Consider the following 10,000-nt stretch of genomic DNA (forward strand, 5'->3'; position numbering starts at 1 on the left):
AGTGTTAAAAATGAAACATGATGAATAACCAATTTACTTTCTTTTTCAGAGTGGGGCATCTTGTCTCCAAACTTGACGTCCCTCGGAATATACCTATCTTTTAAATGGATATTTGTACCATTTTTAGTAATTAAGTAGATACATACAAGGCAATATTATTTCTGTAAACGTATTATCAATGACAAAGCAAATAAATAGCGAGCTACTAAGAAACTGAAGGACGAAAGAGTATGCAGTTGTAGAGAGAGAAAGAAAAGAGAAGGAGAGAAAAACAGAACTGTTGAAGATCGATGAAGGTTAAGTTGAAGAAGAAAGCTTAAAAGTTAGCAGAAGAATTATATTTTGAAGAGAGTAAGTCTTATAATAAATTGTTAAATAATAAAAGAAGTAGTGGGTTGTGAGATGGTCTCAATTGGGTGGTGGCATTTACGGTCATCGGCTAAAATTTTGGCTTTTTTACGGCTATCGGATAATTTTTCTCAGTTACGGTTAACAAAATTAACTTCTTTTGTTTCAAAAAGTTAAATATTAATTAACCTGTTTTTTTTTTGTATCTTTAACTTGAACCATGCATAAAAATTCATTTGATATTATTGCACATACATGTACAAGTAAATTTTGTTCTTGTGTTTGTAAGGGTGGAAATAAAAAGTTGCTGTTGTTAGAAGAACCCCCTCCCTCTTTCCTTAGAAATTCCAAGATCCTGCCCATTGTAGGCTATGGATATTTTCGGAAATCACCCATTGCAGAAAGTACATACAAAATAAATATCAAACATTTTTCCCACCCTACCAACTGGGATTACATTGGTCCACAGCCACATGTAAATTGTTACAATAATATTATTACTTTAAGAAAGTTCAACCAGTTTGAGAAAGTTCTGACAAAAGTAATGAAATCAATATATAGTGTATGCAAAATGCTAATTACCGTAGCTATAACAACAAAGGAAACATGATAATGCATAAAACTACAAAGAAAGTTTTAAATTAACATGATAAGTTGATGATTTAGTGTAGGTTTTTCTAGTTGAAACATTGTCATGTTTCCTTTTGTTCTTATAGCCAATTGGAATTTTGAGTACACTATAATTAAAGGGCTGGGGGAGGGTCTCAATGGGGTGGTGGCATTTACGGTTATCGGCTAAAATTTTGGCTTTTTTACGGCTATCGGCTAATTTTTTTCAGTTACGGTTAACAAAAAAGTTAAAAATTAACTTCCTTTGTTTCAAAAAGTTAAATATTAATTAACCTGTATTTTTTGTATCTTAAAAGCAAAATAAAGGTCTTGAGATCATCTCGGCATGTGAAACAAGCTATTCTTTTGAAAAATTTTAACATTTGATAGATCGTACTTTTTAAAAAGTATTCCACTTCTAATATTATTTTACACATAGAAATGTCAATAGTCAATTTAAAAATAATCTTTCTGGAAAAGCAAAGCACACACGCGAACGCCCAACTCACAGGCCGGGGCGCGACATTCATTACAACAGAAATGGTAGACTGTTCACAGTCCTCTATTTTTCCGTAAGATCGTCGAGATCGAGCGCTTTGCGTTACGGGCTGTCATCTTGCATGAGTGTCAACTACTTATGGGACAGGGGTGGTTTGGGAGGAAGCGCTCGCCCCCCTCGCCCTGTAACTATAATCCCCGACGCCCGCTCCCTCGGTACATTTGAAAATCAAGATGGCCTCCATCAACGGTAAGACGCGCTATATTTCGACGATGTCACGAAAAAATAGGGGACTGTGAACAGTCTACAGAAATGGCCGTTTTCACGCTAGAGAGGGATTTTTCGTGTGAGACGGGTTATCTGTTTGATGATTCGCGTCAGATAGATAAATACGTCTTAATTTGAAAATGAAGTAGTTTTAATTTTGAATGAACAATCCGCCTGACTTTATCCTTCAATTTCGACGGACAGTTTGAAGACGGGATTATCCGTTCCAGATAGCCTGTGTACAGCCGCCCCCTTCCCTCAGAAAAAAATCTAAGAAGGGGTGTCTGTCGGGAAGGGAGCGACTGTACACAGGCTAGTCTCAGACGGATAATCCGTTTCTAGCTCTAGTGTGAAATAACAAAATAACAAAATTCCCGTGTCTAGTGTTTTTGATGATAGCGAAGGACTGTACGGAACCACTGTCAGCCGTTGCCTTGTCCGTAGGCCTCATTATTTCGCACGGCCAATGCGTTTCGGGGCACCTGGTCCGAGCAAGTTCGCCACGGAAATGCCTTGACCGAGATTGCGTGGGAAGACGCCGTACAGCGACTAGGCATGGCAATGTCTACCGTAGCGTCAGAGAAAAACGGAGAAATGTTGTTTATCGGCAAAGTGTTTTACAAACAGTGAGATCTCTGCGTGGTGTTTCACTAGTGTTTCGAGGGCACGACCTTCTGAAAATTGCAAATATTAATCCCCAGCAAGAAGCCACACTTTCGCTATGAAAAAAAATTAGTTCCCCGAGAGAGCGGCGGAAATGGAACCAGGGACTTGGTCAACACCTAAAAGGCGCTTTACCTAACGTGCGTACGGCCACGCTAGCCGGGAAATAAAAAAACGCAACCATAAGTGAGTTTAGTACCTTCCTTAAAAGTAGCAAATCTAGGGAACACTTTCTTTTACGGTTAACTTTTTTTTACCCTATTTACGGCTAACGGTTAAAATTTTTCAATTTTTACGGCTATCAACTAAATTTTTGGCCGTTTTACGCCTATCGGTTAACCCCATTGAGACCCTCCTGGGGGCATAAACTGCCTATGTCGAAGTTTAGGTCGTCTTTAGTTTTTCCTCAAAAACGAAACAAATATCTGTAAAAAAAAAAAAAAGTACCTGAGGCGCAACTACAGAATACAGCACCACTCAGGTCCACCTTGTCGGAAGGCTTTGAAGAACGAGTCATATCACAATAGATGCTTTTGTTATTCAATGTCATGTAAATAAGTGGCACTGCATTCTGTAGGTTATTTCCTTCCATTCCATCGATCTATGGCGCTGGTAAAAAAAATCGTAGCTCGGGGGACCAGAACGGCTTCCTTAGAAACCTCACGTGGAGGATGTTTCTTTTGCGTGGTTTCAATAGCTGGATCAGTAAGAATCATACAACTTACCTTCTCTGATGGGAACCTCTTAACCACTTGCTCTTCTACACCTCTTTCAGTTAAATATTTACACACCTAAATCGGCAAGTTGACAAGAAACCGAAGTAAGCGCGAGCAAGAAAATCGTAAGGGTCGGAATAAATTTTGAATAGGTTTACAAAAATTAAGCCTGTAACAAACAAATTTCTATATTTATAAACACTATATAAATAACGTAAACGTTAGGAATTCTGGGACTTATGTAAACGATTCATTTAAGCTTACAGTATCGGTAGAATTCTTGTCGGGATCCAACGACAAACCGCTCGAGTCACACATGTTTCCCCACGTGCAGGAATGAGCCTGTGATATCTGTTATCAGCGGTAAAGAAAGTCGAGCAAAAAGTCGAGAAAAAAGTCGAGAAAAAACTCGGGAAAAAAGTCGAGAAAAAAGTCGAGAAAAAAAATCAAGCGCGCGAAAAAAGCTCGCACGCGCGAAAAAAAATTTAGCACGCGAAAAAATCAAGCGCGAGAAAAACATCAAGCATGAATTTTGCATGGCACTAATCGGGCTCCGTAGCTTCTAATACAAAAGTGCCGCTTCCCCGTGCCACTCGGTGTAAGTAAATTTATATGTTAAAACAAGGTCGAAGAATATTGCTTTCCCCGCTTTATAATTTTCCGTTGCACCGAGAGGCAGAAAACTTAAACCAAGCGAAAACCTCTGCGATAAACAGTGTATGCGAGTTCAGATTTGTTTTGATCAATGAAAGCGCGCCCGAAACGGTAAGCTACCTCTTCCCTACAAAGAGGTGCAAGCTAAATCAAATTTATCCCTCTCCTTTTTAATTTTCTATTGTGTAGTGCTATGTTGCGTTTAACTTGAACCATGCATGAAAATTCAAGGGTGTCTAAATGTTTAAACCCGTGGGCAAACCGAATGGCAGCCAAGCTGTAGAACACAATCGTGTCGATTTATAGCACAAAAAGGGTCTATGCGTTTTACAAAACTGCCGCTTCCGTGCAACTCGGTACACGTTAATTTATATACCAAAACAAAGCCCAAGAATTTTTCTTCCTCTGCTATATAATTTCTTGTTGCACCGAGTTGCACGAGACTTTGAACTAAACTCGCATCGAGCGATTGCAACGCCGATCTCGGATAAATGGATGGAGCCAGTGTGTTTGTCTGACAGTTCCAGGAGGCATTTTCTACTAGACAACACATATCACTAAAAATTTCGACCAAAATAATTTTCGATCTTTCACAGTGGCAACAAAACCACAACACTACCACTGACAAAAAAACCTGCCATTCCTTCTTTCATCTTGACAATGTTTCGCGGGGATTTTGCCTCTAAGCCAATGACTTTGCCGGAAATCGACCACGTGATTTATGTTGCGGCGCGTGCGTAGACATTTTTTGCCGGTGAAGACACCGCGGCAAAATGAGTGCGCAGACTTGACCCACGTGCGAGGGACTGGTACCAATTAAATTTGCAATAGAAACAACAGCACGGCAAAATGGCGGCAATTTAAATTCTCTGTGTATGTTTTCATTTTGCGATGATAAAGACAACACTACTTTGATAAGGTTTAAATTTTGAAGAGAGCTTCCTGAAAGACTAATCTTCCGTGTGTCTTTTCAAACCAAAAAACTGTAGTTCAAACCAGGAGAATTTTACCTTGCATTCGAGCGCTAGAGCAAAAGGACGAAGTTTGTAATGTTATTAGTCGCGATGGTCTCTGCGTTGGTAAACCTCTTGGGGGAAACTGTGCACTGAGAAGGAAAACGCCTGGTAAACATCTTTGCAAGGGCAGACTGATAATTCCTTCTGCGAAGATGGCTTATGTTGCTCCTGTTGAATGAGGAAATCGTCTGTTTGTTTCATTGGAATCATTTGAAAGTGAGAAATAAGCTTAAGTTCTTTTCATGCCCGCATCCCACTCATTCGGCAACTTGGATAAGTCACTTCGCTGCCTCCATTCTCGTATTTTTACAACACTAGTAACTTTTACAAGAGCAAGCCCATAAAATAAAGAATTTAAGTCTTAATTTTAAGAGAGGATCGCAGAAAAGTTTTGAAACTAAGTATAAATTTGACTCCAGTGCTACTTGATGTTTCCCTTTTACTTGGAGTTTGGTAGTGGTCCATCGTTGAAAATATTTTTCCAGTATTTTTCCTGCAGCTGGCTGGTAACTGTAATTTTTTTCTCCAGCTTTGTCGATCACCTTGTAGAGCCTTGCTGGGATGAGGGTGGGGAGACATGAGAATCATGATAATGAAATAAGAAACCATTCACCTGCATGTGTTTGGAAAATACTCATATCACTTTTGCATGCATTGCACCAGCAAAAATCCAGCCTAAATTTTGCACTGTGTGTAAAGATACTGAGAGAGGAATGTAATCATACATCCAGCAAGACTGGAGGCATTCTGCTTCATACTTTAACATTTTATTATGCACAACTGATCCAGTTTCACTACCCAATGATAGACCCACAATGGCTCTATCTGGACCCACAATGACTCTATCTGATTCCTTTTCAACAACAACAACCACAACAACTACTATGGTATGTGTTACCACAAAACACAATATACAGTAACTCAAATATCTCTCTAATTTTATTGTTGTAAGTACCGTATATTCATTATTAAGACTATTACAAGTAGGAGCATTCTCAGAAGTTAATATCCAAACCCATGCTCAGCAAGAGAAAGACTAGAATAACATACAGCTGTATTAATGAAAGTAAGACAGTTTACTTGAATTAAAAAACCAAATTATATTTGCTTGTTCAAACATTGACTTAGAAGGTGTGGCAAGTAAATAATTATCGTCCCTTTTCTAGACAATTTTGAAGAGCTGTTTGGAAACCATCTTGTATTAATCACTGACATGCTCACATCTGTGATGTTTAATTTGCAGTAATACTGTTGTCATCATGCAGGATCTCATGAAGGAAAAAATGAGAGATGAATAACAACCCTGGCTTTTTTCATCACAAAACCAATAAAATATTCAACGCTGAAATCCTCATCACAATCTCTGAAAACAATCTGGAATGTTGCTTGCCATGCATGGTTTGACCAGATCAGCACACACACACCAGGAAGAGTTTTAGACTTAAGCACTGGAATAAGAATAAATGACATGTTTAAGAAACAACAGGAAACTGATCAAAGTAAAACAATATTATTGTCACTAGGTCATTTTCATGCACAGATGTCACTTAAGATACTTGAAAAAAACATGGAAATCTGTGCCCTATTTGTAAAGATCCCTTTATAAAAAAAACTAAACAACTTAACTGACTCCCTTAATGAGAAGTTTTGTCTAACAATGCAGATAAAAACAGTTGCTCAAATCTTGAAAGTAATGACAGTCAAAATGACAGCCAGCCAGATATCAACACTTTCCACAAGATTTCTTCAGGTCAGATGACTGGGACAATGAAATCAACAGAAATCTAGAGATCAATTAAATTTAATTATACCACAACCTGGTGTGTCCTGCAAAGCAACACAGAGCTGGAAAAGAAAGAGCATCACCATCTACCATACAAACCATTGCTCTTGCTGTGGAGAGCCAGGTCACAGAAAAATCCATGGCTCTCGTATCACATGTCAGAGCTTAAAGCTTCTGTTTTGTCAAAACCATCCGCGTTTTTAGAGGAATTGCCCTTAGGCTAAAAACAGTAAACGAAAAATGTTATCAGTTTAAAATTTACAACTTTTAGGTCTTCAACGGTGTGACCGAAACACGAGCAAACATGGTTTGGCAAAGATAACTTCCATGGAAACGACATAAACAAATAAATATTTTATGCCTAAAATAAGCTTACCTCTTTTGACTTTCTCGTTGGAAACAACTCGGAACTACTGTTTAGTTTTTCTGTCGAGTCCATGTTGAGCGTGAGATCTTGATCATCAAAAGGTCCAATAGAACTTTTCCTTCACCGCCGAATAAACTCAAAAGCCAAGAGCTGAAAAGCTCGAATCAAATGAATCAAATGTGTTCGAAGCGGAGCATGCGCACTCATTTTGCCGCGGTGTCGCCAGTGAAATGTTGTTCAATATGCTGCGCTCGCGCACGCGCACGCGCGTGGAGCTCCACTATGATCTATTTTAATAGTTAACTTGGTTTCGGTTGCAGGACGTTTTCGATGCGCAAGTCTGCGAGAAAGAAATTGCCAGATCGTTGGTTTTGGAAGAGAGAGAGGAGCATCGCAAAATTGGAAATAAAAAGTTTTGCATAACACGTGACCAGGCAAGCCACTTGTAAAAATCCTTACGATCAGCTACATCAAAAAACTAAGAAGCAACACATCAATCAGGAACAGAAATAAGATACTGTATTTAAGTTTGGTTCCTGCAAAAGACAGACCCTCGGCTCCCAAGTGAAAATGTTGGGTATCAACAAGCGACTGCGACCTAAAAAGAGTGAACCGGAGAGCACAGACTGAGTGTATACTATACTAATGTACTGCAGGCTCTTTTTGATTTTCTGAACCCAATAGTGCAGCTTAAAAACTCACAGGTAAATTGAACAGGCGCCATCGATCTCTTTGTCACAGGAAGCTAATCTCCCCTATTTTGAAGATATATGGAAAGTTAATAAAAGTTCGATATAAAATAGCCGATCAATAAGCTTTTAAGGTTCTAGAACATTCTAAGTGTTAAAAATGAAACATGATGAATAACCAATTTACTTTCTTTTTCAGAGTGGGGCATCTTGTCTCCAAACTTGACGTCCCTCGTAATATACCTATCTTTTGAATGGATATTTGTACCATTTTTAGTAATTAAGTAGATACATCCTAGGCATTATTATTTCTGTAAACCTATTATCAATGACAAAGCAAATAAATAGCGAGCTACTAAGAAACTGAAGGAAGAAAAAGTATGCAGTTGTAGAGAGAGAAAGAAAAGAGATGGAGAGAAAAACAAAACTGTTGAAGATCGATGAAGGTTAAGTTGAAGAGGAAAGCTTAGAAGTTAGCAGAAGAATTATATTGTGAAGAGAGTAAGTCTTCATATAGTAAAGTGTTTAATCTTAACTGACGTATTGGGTTGTGAGAGGGTCTCAATGGGGTTAACCGATAGGCGTAAAACGGCCAAAAATTTAGTTGATAGCCGTAAAAATTGAAAAATTTTAACCGTTAGCCGTAAATAGGGTAAAAAAAAGTTAACCGTAAAAGAAAGTGTTCCCTAGATTTGCTACTTTTAAGGAAGGTACTAAACTCACTTATGGTTGCGTTTTTTTATTTCCCGGCTAGCGTGGCCGTACGCACGTTAGGTAAAGCGCCTTTTAGGTGTTGACCAAGTCCCTGGTTCCATTTCCGCCGCTCTCTCGGGGAACTAATTTTTTTTCATAGCGAAAGTGTGGCTTCTTGCTGGGGATTAATATTTGCGATTTTCAGAAGGTCGTGCCCTCGAAACACTAGTGAAACACCACGCAGAGATCTCACTGTTTGTAAAACACTTTGCCGATAAACAACATTTCCCTGTTTTCTCTGACGCTACGGTAGACATTGCCATGCCTAGTCGCTGTACGGCGTCTTCCCACGCAATCTCGGTCAAGGCATTTCGGTGGCGAACTTGCTCGGACCAGGTGACCCGAAACGCATTAGCCGTGCGAAATAATGAGGCCTACGGACAAGGCAACGGCTGACAGTGGTTCCGTACAGTCCTTCGCTATCATTAAAAACACTAGACACGGGAATTTGTTATTTTGTTATTTTGTTATTTCACACTAGAGCTAGAAACGGATTATCCGTCTGAGACTAGCCTGTGTACAGTCGCTCCCTTCCCGACAGACACCCCTTCTTAGATTTTTTTTCTGAGGGGAGGGGGCGGCTGTACACAGGCTATCTGGAACGGATAATCCCGTCTTTAAACTGTCCGTTGAAATTGAAGGATAAAGTCAGGCGGATTGTTCATTCAAAATTAAAACTACTTCATTTTCAAATTAAGACGTATTTATCTATCTGACGCGAATCATCAAACAGATAACCCGTCTCACACGAAAAATCCCTCTCTAGCGTGAAAACGGCCATTTCTGTAGACTGTTCACAGTCCCCTATTTTTTCGTGACATCGTCGAAATATAGCGCGTCTTACCGTTGATGGAGGCCATCTTGATTTTCAAATGTACCGAGGGAGCGGGCGTCGGGGATTATAGCTATAGGGCGAGGGGGGCGAGCGCTTCCTCCCAAACCACCCCCGTCCCATAAGTAGTTGACACTCATGCAAGATGGCAGCCCGTAACGCAAAGCGCTCGATCTCGACGATCTTACGGAAAAATAGAGGACTGTGAACAGTCTACCATTTCTGTTGTAATGAATGTCGCGCCCCGGCCTGTGAGTTGGGCGTTCGCGTGTGTGCTTTGCTTTTCCAGAAAGATTATTTTTAAATTGACTATTGACATTTCTATGTGTAAAATAATATTAGAAGTGGAATACTTTTTAAAAAGTACGATCTATCAAATGTTAAAATTTTTCAAAAGAATAGCTTGTTTCACATGCCGAGATGATCTCAAGACCTTTATTTTGCTTTTAAGATACAAAAAATACAGGTTAATTAATATTTAACTTTTTGAAACAAAGGAAGTTAATTTTTAACTTTTTTGTTAACCGTAACTGAAAAAAATTAGCCGATAGCCGTAAAAAAGCCAAAATTTTAGCCGATAACCGTAAATGCCACCACCCCATTGAGACCCTCTTGTGACAGTCACTCCCGCTAAGCGGATTTAGTTCTCGTATCACCTTAATCGCTTGACTAAAATACGCTAGATACGATAAATTTCCTTCAAAAAGTCTCAGTGTTAACGACTGATTTGCGTTCTGGACATTATGATACATCTGTGTATTTCGTGTCCATTGAAAACTTGTGTAAAGTTGTCTAAAGAATGTG

The 10,000-nt window shown here is 39.2% G+C and overlaps 1 long non-coding RNA gene across 1 annotated transcript in view; it reads left to right on the top strand.

Moving 5' to 3' along the window:
- Window positions 1-10,000, top strand: part of LOC138040979 (uncharacterized) — a 239,894-nt gene that overhangs the window by 37,603 nt on the left and 192,291 nt on the right. The gene's annotated exons all lie outside the window — the stretch shown is intronic.

The sequence above is a fragment of the Montipora capricornis genome, chromosome 3, assembly GCF_036669925.1.
Source record: "Montipora capricornis isolate CH-2021 chromosome 3, ASM3666992v2, whole genome shotgun sequence".
In the NCBI taxonomy this organism is placed as follows: domain Eukaryota; kingdom Metazoa; phylum Cnidaria; class Anthozoa; order Scleractinia; family Acroporidae; genus Montipora; species Montipora capricornis.